This window comes from Acomys russatus, chromosome 6 (genome assembly GCF_903995435.1).
Source record: "Acomys russatus chromosome 6, mAcoRus1.1, whole genome shotgun sequence".
Classification (NCBI taxonomy): Eukaryota; Metazoa; Chordata; class Mammalia; order Rodentia; family Muridae; genus Acomys; species Acomys russatus.
This window is the reverse complement of record NC_067142.1, coordinates 15,069,163-15,083,661: the sequence shown is the minus strand read 5'-3', so window position 1 is coordinate 15,083,661 and position 14,499 is coordinate 15,069,163. Positions and strand designations below refer to the sequence as shown.

Sequence of the window (14,499 nt, the reverse complement as noted above, 5' to 3'; positions counted from 1 at the left end):
ATGGAGATTTGTTAAGTGTCTAGCTAAGTATTGTTGTTAGAGGATCTTGTCTGCATTAATTAGCCATTGCTACAAACTGAAATATACTCTGATTTCTGAAACATGATGTACCAGTAAAGAAACACAGTACAAGTAGCTTGGTACAACTGTGAAAAAATGATGAATGAGATGGAGGAATTTTGGGTAGGTGATTATATACATCTTAAAGGATGAGGCAAAATCAGGCTTGTCCAAGGTGAGAGTAGAGAGAAGCTGGTAGGAGAAAGTGCCACAATATGGCATGGAAACAGAACATAATTTGTAAATATTTCTTTTGTATTTAAAATTTCTAGTAGTCTAATTAATTTTATAACAAATAGCATATGATAGTTTCTTGCAATACATATTTTCTGAGAAGCAATTAACTAATAAATTGACAGGCTATAGTTCAGCTGATTTGATATAATTCATGTGCAGAGAAGGCATGTGGCTTCCACCTAGCTGGGGATGTAGACCTGGAATCAACACAAATAGGGCCTTTGTGCTATAAGATGGTGGTTTCATGTTCTATGTGAATGCTGATAAGGAACCCCATCAGATTTGGCTAGAAACAAGAGTTGAGAAAAATGTAGGGTAGAGTTAAGAAAGTTCAGGAGGTAATTACACCACTGTGGGGGAGAAAGATGAAAAGTTTCAGGAATGTATACTGGGATCATGGGAAATCAGCTATGCAGAACATGGCCTCTGCTAATGTTGGAAATGACCACTATATTTAGATGGAACATTAACACACATTTCTGATAATTGCTCATGGGATCGCCAACATATACCACATTGAATTTTTGATTCTTGTGCCTTTTTTTACACTTGACCAGCTGGAAAAGTGTGTAATAAAATTTGTGCTTCATTAAAATGTGCTAATTTCAAAATCTGCAAATCGAAGTTATTACAGGAAATGTATACCACCCTAAGTCTAAATTCCTGGCAAGGAAAAAGCTTCCAAATTCATCAGCTGGTGCAGTATTTTATGTATTACAGACAAATAAAGGAACATTTGTCAACTGGGGTCTCTTTAATACCTTAGTATACAGTCAAGGAAGCGCTCATTATTTTTGATTACATAGAAGTCATTGCCAGATATCTATCTTCTACCAACAATTTTATGTAATAGTAGACTTGAGTAGTTATATTACTTTCAAAAGTGTTTTGTTTAGTGTTTCCTTTAGTGAGTAAATGGTATGTTTCTTTTGAATTGCAGTCACTTTCTATAACAAAATGGAAGCCATTGTCCAGAGCTTTGTTTGGTCCCTTATAGATCTAATTTACATTTGCTTGAAGTCAGGAAGGTAGGCAAAGGGTTACAAATGCAAGCGGTTCTTGCTTTTTCTGTTTGCTTTTAATTTTTGTAATCAAGATAAAGTCATAATGAAAGTGTGTATACATGTAAACTAGTAGTAGCAATTGGTTTGAGGAAGGAAAAATATGTGGTATAGATGCATAAAACAAAGAGGCAATTTGTTAGAGGCCAGGCTAGTAGGGAAAGCCTCACTGCTTTGCTTAAGGGCATATAGTGAGGTCTCTGAGGTTCCCTACCCATAGGAAACAGTGAGCTCCATTTCCTGAGAAATTTCTGAAATGTTCTGCTTTTCATGTGTTAACCAGTGTGATCTTAAAGTGCTAGCCAGCTGATATAAATTGGCCTGCTAGAGAGTGCAGCAACTGTGGTTCTCCAACCTGAGTTCCTGGATAACAACTCCATGGAGGCTTGAGTGTCTCTTCTATGACAACAGATACTAAGAATTATATCCTGGCCTTCTATGTACTTTTTCTTATTCAAAGTGAAATGAGGACCACATACACATCCTGGATTCTTCTCTTTCCTTGTTCCCAACTGTGCCTCTTCCATTCTTCAATATTGTAGTACTTCTCATTGCAGAAGGTTATCAGATATGGGAAGTCCATGGCAGTCTTCCATAAAAAGAGAAAAAGTTTCTAAAATCCTAATTGGATAGTCAGTGGGCTCTTGCAAGCCTTTGAAATGAGGTCTGCAGACTGGTGGGTTCTGTTTCCTTTGAACTGTTTAAAGTCAGCCCTTGAGACATCATTTTATGGTTGGAGAAACATCTCATTGGCTAAAAGTACTTGCTTCATGAGCATGAAGACCTGAGTTCAGATCCCAACACATATGTAACAAGGTAAAGATAGTAACACATGACCACCAATAACCCTAGTGTTATGCAAGCTAGAGTTGAAAGGCTTCTAGAGCTTCTTGGCTGTCAGCCTAGTTAGAACAACAACAACCCAACCACACACACAAAAAAAATAATTACTGTGTGCTCTAGGTTTAAGAAAAAGAACACTCCTCAAAAGAATATGTTGGAAAAATGATAGAGGAGGATATTTGCTACACCCTCTTGCCTCCACACTTGTTCACAGGCATGAATGTTTATGCATACATTAACATGACATGTCCCAACACACAACAAATAATGTTGATAAAACTTTATTAGGACTGACAGACAATGATTTTTCTGCAGTTCTTTGGATTGCCAGGGAAAATATGGATGGCACAAGTCCAAATACCTTTAGGCCACCCTCATACAGCAATACAATTGAGGGAGGTTCTTAGATATAATTTAGTCCCCACTATAGAACATACAGGAGGGTACAAAATCGATGATGTAGTCAGGGCTTATTGTTCTTGGTCCCTGCTTTGTAGCCTATCGAGATATCCTTCTAACACTTTTGAAAATGCAAACCATTTATTTTCCAACAGTATAGATGACATACAAAACATTATATTCCGTTCCATATAGCTAAATATGTCAGAAAGCATAATTTCTCACTCCGTGTCTGATTTTTTTCCTAGCACATTTTCTTTTAAGAAAAACTTGTCTTCCATTCTCTGGTCAAGTTTCTTAGCTTCTCAGCTTGAGCATGGGGAGGTGCAAACACAGAGGATGGGAAAACATTATGTTCGATAACCTCCACAAACAGAGTCCTGCTACATCCCACTCCATGTGTGGGAGTGTGACAAAAAAAGTGGGTGATATATAAAGATGAACTGTGGGGCAAAACATATGTCTGAACTCTTCTGTAAAACTGTCAGGCTTTAGATCAGGTGCCAAGAAAGCCATGGTAAAGGCAATGCCCACACAATCTGAGCATTTTGCTCTTAATGAAAAATGCTAAAATATGGTATTCTCCCTTCATGCATGAAGTAAGCCAAAATCAAAATAGGATACCCTATGAGCATATACAGGGGGAGGTAATCCCACTCAGGAACAGTCATAGGGGAGGGAAATAAGGGGAAAAGGTGAGGGAGGGAAGAATGAGAGAACACAAGGGATGGGATAACCATTGAGATGTAATAAGAATAAATTAATAATAAAAAATTTAAGAAAACAAAATAGGATTAGCTCTTCTTGTTTTTTGTTTGTTTGTTTTGGTTTGGTTTTTGGTTTTCTTTTTTTTTTAATTTTATTTTATTAATTTATTCATATTACATCTCAGTGGTTATCCCCTTTCTTGTATCCTCCCATTTCTCCTCTCTCCCATTTTCCCCTTACTCCCCTCCCCTATGATTGTGACTAGGGGGACCTCCTCCCCCTGTATATGCTCATAGGGTATCAAGTCTCTTCTTGGTAACCTGCTATCTTTCCTCTGAGAGCCACCAGGTCTCCCCATTCAGAGAAGGTGGTAAAATATGAGGCACCAGAGTATGTGAGAAAGTCAGACCCCACTTTCCACTCAACTGTGGAGAATGTTCTGACCATTGGCTAGATCTGGGTAGGGGTTTGAAGTTTATAGCCTGTATTGTCCTTGGCTTTATTTTCTTTTTAATTTCATCATTTTTATGGTCCTGTTTCATGGAAGAAAATGAATGTCTGTATTTTATGTAGTAGTTACTGAGGAAATTTTCTTTAATATTACTTCCTTTATTCTTTAAATATTACTTCCTTTAACTATATTCATAGTTCAAGTGTGGCTGGTGCACAATGCAACTTGGTAGAAATCAAATTTGTAGGGCTTTGAAATAATTCAGTAGTTAAGAGCCATTGCTGCTCTGGGAGAGGTTCTGGGTTCCATTCCCAGTACCCACATTGGTGGCTCATAAGCACTTGTAACTATAGCTACAATAGACCTCACTGCCTCTTCCAGCCTCCATGGGTTCCTTCCCTCCCATGCACATAATTATACACAGATACATATATATAATAGAAAAATAAAGTAAATATTTGAGGAATAAATTATAAACAAAATATCTAGGCACCAACTTGGAACTGGGGAAGAGACATGCTTGCAATTTTAAGATGTTTTCTTCTGACTCTAGAGAACATTCACATTTGGGGTTTCTGAAGTTGTCACCATTACCCAGAGAAGTTTATGAACTGTTCGTTCATAGTCACATGTCTAGTGATTACAATGAATATAGATTCAACTCCAGTGTTTGCCAAATCATGATTCTATGGAAGTGTGCAGGGTCTGTTGCTAAAATTAAACATAAAAGAAAGGGCTTGGGTGGCCAGAGTTAGTAAAGGAAGGTAACGTCAAGGAAGGAGTAGGAACCTGAAGGTTGGGCTACACCTATGGAGATTAAGAAGCATAGACTAGGCACTTGTGCATAGCATAGGGTAGGACTGAGAGTATGGGAAGTATTGAGCATCTGTTTGCATGATCAGTAGGCTGCCTAGTAATAAACTGAAGTCAAGACCAGAGGAACCAGCCAGCACAGCAAATATTCTACATTTTAAGCAGGAGTCAAATTAGTAGCTTACCTTTTTATAATACTTAATATGAACCATGGAGAGAGAGAGAGAGAGAGAGAGAGAGAGAGAGAGAGAGAGAGAGAGAGAGAGAGAGAGAGGAGAGCGAGAGGAGAGAGGAGAGAGAGAGAGAGAGAGAGAGAGAGACAGAGAGAGAGACAGAGAGAGAGACAGAGACAGAGAGACAGAGACAGACAGAGACACACAGAGAGAGACAGAGACAAAGAGAGACACACAGAGAGATGACACACACAGAGACAGACACACACACACAGATTGAGAGAGAGAAGAGAGAGAGGGAGAGAGGGAAAGAGAGAGAGAAACAGAGATCAAAACTACAGTAGGGATCATCATTACCTACATTTCCTAATAATGAGCTTGAGAGACAGAGCTGCCAAGAAACGTTCCTAAGGCTATACAGCCAACATGTAACAGAACCTGGTTATGCATCAAAATATATGATGGAGAGCATTGCTCTGTATAAGGGTGCTCCCTCTAACCTGCCTCCACAGAGACCAGGAACCCCACAATCTTGGTGAGGATTTTACAGCAAAAAATGATATGTTTTCATGTTGCATCCGAGATCACACACTGTAGGATCTGGAAAGACCATTCAGTTGGTAAAGTGCTTGATCCCAAAACATGAACACCTTAGTTTGGAATTTACCACCCACATAAAAGTTGGGCAGAGGGGTGTACTTATAAGCCCGAGATGGGGCGGCAGAGACAGGAGGCTCTCTAGCTTTCTCAGACCTATTAGTGTTGCTAAATCACAGGGTTGCAGATTTAGTGAAGAAACCTGCCTCAAAATGAGAATGGTATATAGAGTGATTGAGGAAGATGTACCATTGATCTCTGTCCTTCCTACACACAGCACACATTTGCGCATACATCTTCCACCACATGTACACACACAACAAATGTATGTGTTACTATCCATGCTGCTCATTGTCACAGCCTTGTAAAGGACATACTGAGACTCAGATCATACTGAGATCTAAGCTTTCCAGTAAAAATATTGGCTTTAACTACTTTATGGGGATGATTATGGGAGAGAAGAAGGTCATAAGTAGCCTGAAATGACTGTTCTGTGCAGGTAGAGTCTGAGCTACATCAGTATGTGCAATCTATCTGTAATTGCCCTCTGGGGTGGGGCAAGGACTGAATCATCCATCTGTTCCTTAAAAGTGGGCTCTTACACCGTCATCTCATACATCTTTACATGTGGTTGGAGAAGTGTTTGTAAGGAACGTGAAACTGTATCTAATTGTTTTAAATAGTCTTTTTTTTTTTTTTTCAAATAGCCAAAAAATTTTTTTATTCAATATTGTCAATTTGTCTACTTATCTTTTCACATATAAGTTATTTCTTTATATCTTATTTTTCTATTTATAAGTACAAATACATTTATCATAAAATATCTATTAATTTTATTATGATATTTATTTTAAAATATATTTTCCTAATGCAGATATATTGATTCTAGTTCACATTTTGGTTATTATTTTAAGGCCTATTTTTTTTTTTTTTGGTTTTTTTTTTTTATTAATTTATTCTTGTTACATCTCAATGTTTATCCCATCCTTTGTATCCTCCAAGTAGCCAAGAAGAGACTTGATACCCTATGAGAATATATAGGGGGACGTAATCCCCCTCAGGAACAGTCATAGGGGAGGGGAATAATGGGAAAATGGGGGGGGGGGGAGGAATGTTTTAAATAGTCTTGAAGGAAGGCATTTGTGCTCTCTTATAAGCCTGATCTCTCTTGTCCCTTGGGTTTATAGGAAAAGGAAATCAATCTGTTGAGAAAGGGCCCCTGTTCTCTTGGGCACAAGGAAGGTCACAGTTTTGGTTTGAATGCAGAATGTCCTCCAAAGTCACATTTGTTTGAATACATGGATCCCATCAGAAGGTTTGGTTTGGGAAGGCTGTGTGAACTATGAGGAGATGGAGCTTCAGTGGAGGAAGTGGAGCACTGGGGTGGGCCTTGATGTTTGGTAGCAGGGACTACTTCCCGTTCCATTCTGTTTTCCAGCCAGCCACTGTCTGTTCCTGCCTCCATGTTTCCACTGCCACTGTGGATAGTATCCCTTAAAACTACAAAGCAGAAACCTTTAATTTATTTTCTGTCAGATATTTTGTCATAGTATTGAGACAAATAACTAAGTCAGACACTGAAATGTTTTGATTCACAGAAAATACAAACAGCCAACCACACTGAAGGTGGAACTTTACATTTCCCATAAGGCTGTGGTGAAAAGTTCCACTCACAATCTGAAACAGCAATGCTTAAAAGCATTTTCTCTGACACCTGGTAACTGAAATTTAATTAACTGAAAACTAACCCCAATGTCAACTAATATGACCAGCTCAGCCCCTCCACGGGGAAGCCTAGGGTGCCTTCTGCTTCATGTACATGTCTGCCACCACATGCAGGGACTAACATACTTTTAATTTTAGAGAGAAAGAAGGATTATCGCAGCTTTGGGTGCTATGCAAATACATGTTTTTTGAAGGACATCACCATAGTTCTCAGTCTAGGATTCTAGAAGAAGTCAAACAAAGGCTTCAGCAATTCAGCATTTGAAAACCGAATACTGACACTCATGAATAAGGATCAAAAAACATACACCGCCCAGTGCATCACTTAAAGAGATTGATGTTCATAATAACAAGAAAAGGAGAAAGTGGTCAGGTCAAATCCTGCCGAATAGCAGGTGTTGTTTTAAGTTATTTTGCGCTGTCTTTTTTTTTTTTCCTGTGTTTTTTTTTTCTTTTTTTTTTTTATTAATTTATTCTTGTTACATCTCAATGTTTATCCCATCCCTTGTATCCTCCCATTCCTCCCCCCCCCCCATTTTCCCATTATTCCCCTCCCCTATGACTGTTCCTGAGGGGGATCACCTCCTGTGGTACATATACACTATGGAATACTACTCAGCTATTAAAAACAAGGAATTCCCGAAATTCGTGGACAAATGGATTGAGCTAGAAATGATTATAATGAGTGAGTTAACCCAGAAGCAGAAAGAATCAAATGGTATATACTCACTTATATCTGCATACTAGCCCAAGGGGCATGTCCCACAAAAGCCTTCACTTACCAGGAAACTGGGACAGAGGGGAAGGCATCCTATTGGGACTCTAAATGAGAGACGCATGGGAGAACAGCAAAATAAAAGGATCCAGAGGGTCCTAGAAATCTACAAGTAGAACAATATGATAGGCAGATTTGGGCCCAGGGGTCCCGCTCAAACTAAGGCACCAGCCAAGGACAATACAGGAGGTAAACTTTAAACCCCTTCCCTGATCTAGCGCTGTCTTTTTTTTTTTTTTTTTTTTTTTGTAAAATGTAATCTAAAAGCATATTGAGCTGTTGTAGTGAATGTTCTCCATAAGCATTCTTAAAATGTATGTCAACAGAAAAATGTGACTTGAAAACCTGTAAACAGAAGTCTTCAACTTAAAAAAGAGAAGAAAGAAAGAAAGTGTAACAGTGACCCAATGAATTTTCCCAAGAGCTTGTTCTAAGATCTTTTGTTTGGCAAATGAGGTACAGAGTGGATGTTCAGATGCATTAAGAAAGCTGCCCTCAGGAGTTGCCTACACTGTCTTTCTTGAAAAATAAGGAAAAAATGTAGTTTTGAAACACAGAAGCCAAGGAAGATTTTGTCATATATAGAAACAAGAGAAAAATATGAATTGAAATTCCCAAATCACTTTCATGAAGCAGACGCATTTGTAAATTAATACTTAGAAGACAAAAGATTCCTCTGTATTGATCTCTTCCCAGGGTCAATGTCTCAGTAAGCCTTCAACTGTCACTCTGATAGGGGCTTTGCATCTGTTTATCATATTAATGAGACTCCTTGAGGCACAAAGACAGTGACACTTGGTTGTTCCTTCTCTCTGTTGATGTATACTCTTTGGGTCTGAGAGAAGAAGTTCCGGTCCGAAAAGATTACCATTGTCAGTATCATTAAGAGATATAATTAGATGGAAAAGGTGCTTAGTACTTTGAGTTAGTGAGAAAATTAGATCCATTTGCTCAGGTCTCATTATTGCTTATGTGTAGTCACCATCACTTTACCTTTTCAAATGCCTAAAGGAAGTACTTAACTCTCTACATGTGAGAAAAGAAGTCTGGTACTAATATATTCCCCGTTACCTTACGCGAGAATCAAACTCCAGATGATTGAGAACAAAGGAAAGAAAGATCTTCAGGTTCACAGGAAGGAAGACAACAATAGTTTGAGCCCCATTGACAGCAGCATGCCAGTCAAAGTGGCATTGCCTTGAAAAATTTACCTATGTAACCCAGTGTATGTTCTGGACAAGTGATTAATGCTTTTGTTTGAGTAGGGGAACAGGTTTCAAATGTTCCTAGAGGTTTTCAGTTACATTAAAAACAGCTATTCATTTAGGCACAGTGGTGCATACCTGTAATCTCAATACTCCAAAAGGCAGAGGCAGGTGGATCTCTAGGAGTTTGAGGGTAGCCTGGTATACAAGGTAAGTCCCAGGCAGCCAGCAAAACACAGAGAAACTCTGTATAGACTCCTTCAAAGGGGACTAGAAAATTCTACAGACTAAGTGGAACACACTGCAACAATGACAAATGCAGAGGAATAGCCACTCAAAAGCAGATAGTGACTGCAGATAAAGGAGATTAATTTGGAATGCTTGGGGTCTCTGAAAACTCCAGTCCCTAAACTCAGGAAGTATCTACCCTGTCCAGAACACCACTGACTTAATAGTAACAAAATTACCAATGCACCATTTTACCCGATTTTAAATATTCTGAAAGACAGATTCTGATTAAAATAGTAATGGATGAGAGCTATCCATTACTTGACTAACAAAATAATTCCAGAAATGGCTCTCAACCAACTCTAGGATTATAGATTTGACCAAGTAATCTTACTAAGAATAACCGAGAATAAGGAAAGAGCTCATTTAATAACATGTTTGCTGCTGTGCAGACATGAAGTTTTGTGTTCAGTCCTTGCTGGATAGGGTAGCAGACACTTGAATATCATCCAGGGAGTCTGGAGACAGATGTAGCAGTGGGGCTCAGTGGCCAGGCAGCCTAACCTAGTAGGCCTGTTTCAATCTGAAACAAAAACAAAAGAAAACAAAACAACCCCAAAAACCCAAAAGTAAAGTGAGTGGTACCTAAAGAATGACATTTGAGATGTTCTCTGGCCTTCACATGCACCTAAGCACATGTGAATATGCACACACATACCCCACACTTGCCCCTGGTGCTCATAGAATTCCAGAAGCTTGCATTAGCATTTATGTTTACGTGCACATGATGTATTACCCACAGTGTGTCGGCCTCCATTGAGTCCGGACACACATCTGGCTCCCTTTGGTATTAACATGGTGGGTTTTTGTAATTTTTTATTACACATATATGCAATAAGCTACCTATAGCAAGAAGAACCAGGGAACAATTAGGAATTATATAAATGTTACATTCATAGTATTTTGGCTATTTATATTTGGCAGTCTTGAAAAATACAACTTTCCTATCTTGGTGAACCTGCAATTTTGAATGTAAATCAATTATCTATCATATATCATCATTTTCAATTTAAAACAACTATCAAGACATGAAAATATCTTAACCCGTAAATAACTAAGCTTAATTGTAAAACTAAAGGAATAAAATTAATTAGCTGAGTAAACAGAGCGTACAGGTTGGCAGCTTACAAAATGAGACGATGACAGAGACAATTTGCTGCCTGAGCAGTCACCCAAAATTCTTTATAACATTGGAGCACTATCTTCATAGTGCTCCATATTTGTGAGGAAGGAACTATTGAGGACTTGCTTACCCTGTCTTGGCAGATTTTGCCTTCTATTCTGCCTGCATCCAAGCTTGCCCATTTTTATACAGAATTCTGTCTGTGGTAGAAATGAGGACATTTTGTCCAGTGGCTTGTTTTCCACATTTGAAACCATTTCCATAAGGAAGTTCTTTCTTTGATGTTCATCCTTTTCTTTGAGGTTGCCAGTAGTTAACATGTGTCATTGTAAATCTATCTTTGAAATAATAAAAATATATTTAATTGCCATATTTTGTAAGTCTCTGAGGTTTTTAAAGACCTTATCTAATTATTTTACCTTATCTTTCTATAGAATCATATATATATATATATATATATTATACCTAGGATGTATATTCTTGTGATAAAAATAGACTAGTAATTGATATGATCATGATCAACTAATAATTAACTTGTATAGTGTACTTATCCTAAGCAACCTACAATAGCATTTTCAAAGAATTGGAAGTAAACCTTGTATTAGAATAGAATTGTATGGGTACAATACCACATATTAGAGTAGAAATATATATGTATATATTATATTTATTATATATTATATAATGTATGTGAAGTATAATCTTACATTTGAATTCAATAATACTTTATCTTAAATTAAACTTATTTTGCATCTATATACAAAATTCTATACCAATGAATTAAAAATAATTTGTGAGTAACAATCAGGCTTTAAGTTAACATCATGCTTTTTATGAAACTCCAAACACACTTACTATCAAGAGTTGATCAATTTCATTATTACCTTGTGCTAGAGGGAATGGTAGATCTGTATGAGATCTTATATCTATTATACATAATGGATGATTTCTGTTTCTGATCATTTGTATAGTGAAGTTAAGTTAGAATCATCCTGAATTAGATCAGCAGTTTCTATACGCAAAACAACTCTTTCAGCATAATGAGAATCAGTTACTATATTAAGAGATTCTTGAAGATCTGATAACACCATCAGAATTGAATATAATTCTGTTATTTGAGCTGAATCATACAGACTCTCAACCACCATACTTTTATTTTTGACTTATAACCTGCCCTTTCTGACTTACTGGCATCATTGTAAAATGTAGGCGCATCAGAAATTGAAATCCTCTTTACTATATGAGGAAGAATCCCATTAGTTCTTTTTATGAGTTGCTTGCTTTGGGGATATCTCTTGGTAATTTCTTCCAGAATATCACTGCAAGCTCTCTTCCAATATTCATTGTCAGGCCATAATGAATCAATCTCCACAATCTCTAGTAAAGTGTACCACAATCTCAGCTGGGTCTATTCCTGGCTGGAATTAGCTACTAGCAGAGTCTCAGTTTTCCCTTTACAATCAATTCTGAAACCTCTTCTATGTAGGTTTTACATTTTTTACTGTGCTTGTATGGCAAAAATATCCATTATAAGACACAATGATCATTCTGCATAAGAATCCTTGTAAAAGAATGAGTAGAAGTCAAGATAACCAAATAAAAGGCTATCTTTGCATCAAGGTGGTCTATATATGAATCATATAATTTTCTTTCTACTAGAGGCAGTTCTATTTCAGCTTCAGTAGATAACTTTCTTTGGAAATTTAAGTCTGTATCACCTTGTAAGGTTTGAAATAAATTACTTATCTCTTGGGTAGTCAAACCAATTGTAAGCTGTAGCCAGTTATTATTGCCTAGCAACTTTTGAAAATTATTATGACACCTTAATTGTTTTCTTCTGTTTTATACTTGTTGTGGTCTAATTTTCTGTGGGTCTATATTGTATCTCAGATAATTAGTAAAATCTCTATTTTGTATTTTGTTGGGGAGCAATCTATAATCCCCAACATGACAAATTTCTATTTTTTTATTTCATCAAAAATATTTTCTAATATGCTTATATATAAATCAGACAATATGTTATTCTCCATATAATTGTAAATTATGGATTGAAAAACCTCTTACAAATTATCTCCAATGGCTGTTGCACAAAATATTGACACATGGTAGGACTGTTTAACATTTCTTGTGATAAAACTTTCCAATGATATCTCTTTATTGCACAGATTCTAAAAGTAGGTACAGAGAAAGCTCATGTCTCCCTATCATATTCATGTAAAGGAATCATGAAAAAACAACCCTTTAGATCAATTACTTTAACAGACCACTCTTGAAATAACAGGGAAATCAATGGGATTCCAACTGTAAAGTTTCCATTGGCTGAATAATTTTACTAGTTGCTCTGAGATCAGCTAACATCTTCCATTTACCAGATTTCTCTTTGATGACAAATACAGGAGAATTCCAAGACCTGTTGCACTTCTCTATATGTTGAGTCTCCAGCTACTCTTAGACTAGCTGTTCTAGTTTCTGTAATTTTTCTATAGTCATTAGTCAATGTTCAATCCGAAGAGATTTCTCAGCCAACCGTTTTATCAGCAGGGATGTAGGTGTTTTATCAGCATTGGTTCCCCAACATAAAGTACAAACATGATTCTATGCTTTTTCTTGTTTATGGATACCCTGAACTGTATATAACTTCTTTGATAATCCTTTTTAATAATTTTAACTTTTTATCAAAAGTATCACCTGTTTTCTGACTTATTTTTGAAATTGGAGGGATGTTAATCTGGGGAGGGATGTTAACTGTAATAACAGATTTCTTCCCCATAAGTTTATGGCCATAGCAGCCATGTTATTTTCATATTTGATCTTCTGACCCAGTACATTTAAGTGCTCTGACACTTTGTTTGATTTGAGACAATGTTCCAGTCTCTAGGGCCTGTGTAGATACATTTTGAAGTGGATGCCATGGATCTTGGGAAATTATTTTTACATGTGCTTCAATATCCAGTAGCTCCTCAATCTCAATGCCACCTAACGGTAATTTTAACTTTGGTCTCTTATCACTTGTAGCTATTTGTCAAAATATTTGTTTGTTAGTATCTTTAGCACCTTTAATTTTATCCCTAGGAGATCTTTATCTCCATTAAATGAGTTTTCTTAGTGTGCAGTAGTCTTTTTGACTTATCAGACTTTGATTTTTCTTGTTTTCCTTTAGAATAATCCGTTTTTGAGGAAAAGGTAACGAATGTCTCCTGTTGTTTTCTATTGGGCTTTAAGCATAGCACCTTTGTCAATTTTCAAAATTAAGGAATTGCCTTGGATATCTTTGGATGACCTACATTCATGAGCCACATAACCATTCTTTCAACATCTCTTACACTTTATAGGAAATCTTTTCCTTTAATTATTACCATTAGAGAAGAATTTATCTTTAGAAATGGTTTGTTCAACATCCGTTTAGGAATGGTTTGAATTTCCAGTCACAGCAATGGGTATTTTGTGTTCTGGTGTCTCTTGTAGGTGATTGTCAACTATAACTGAATCATGAGCATTTATTTCTATGTCTGCAACAGTTTTAATTTATTCATTAAGACATGCAGATCTTTCCCTCAAATCTGCCTATCATAATGTTCTTCTTGTAGGTTTGTAGGATGCTCTGGATCCTTCTATTTCACCATTCTCCCATGTTTCTCTTCCTAGATTCCCAATAGGATGTCCTCCCTTCTGTCCCACTTTCCTGCTAAGTAAAGAATTTCATGAGATATGCTCCTTGGGCTAGTGACCAGATGTAAGTGAACATATACCATTTGATTCCTTCTGCTTCTGGGTGAACTCACTCATTATGATCATTTCTACTTCAAGCCATTTGTCCACACATTTCGGGAATTCCTTGTTTTTAATAGCAGATTAGTAGTCCATAGTGTAAATGAGCCACAGTTTCTTTATCTATTTTTCTACTGAGGGACACTTAGGTTGTTTCCATGTTCTGGCTATTATGAATACGGCTGCTATGAACATGGTTGAGCACATGTCCTTGTGTACTGGAGCATCTTCGTCCTATATTCCAATAAGTGGAATAGCTGGGTCTTGAGGAAG

General features: G+C 37.0%; 1 protein-coding gene across 1 annotated transcript in view; it reads left to right on the top strand.

Annotated features, from left to right (window-relative positions):
• The window catches only part of Cntnap5 (contactin associated protein family member 5), a 951,234-nt gene that overhangs the window by 563,234 nt on the left and 373,501 nt on the right, over nucleotides 1-14,499 (top strand). The gene's annotated exons all lie outside the window — the stretch shown is intronic.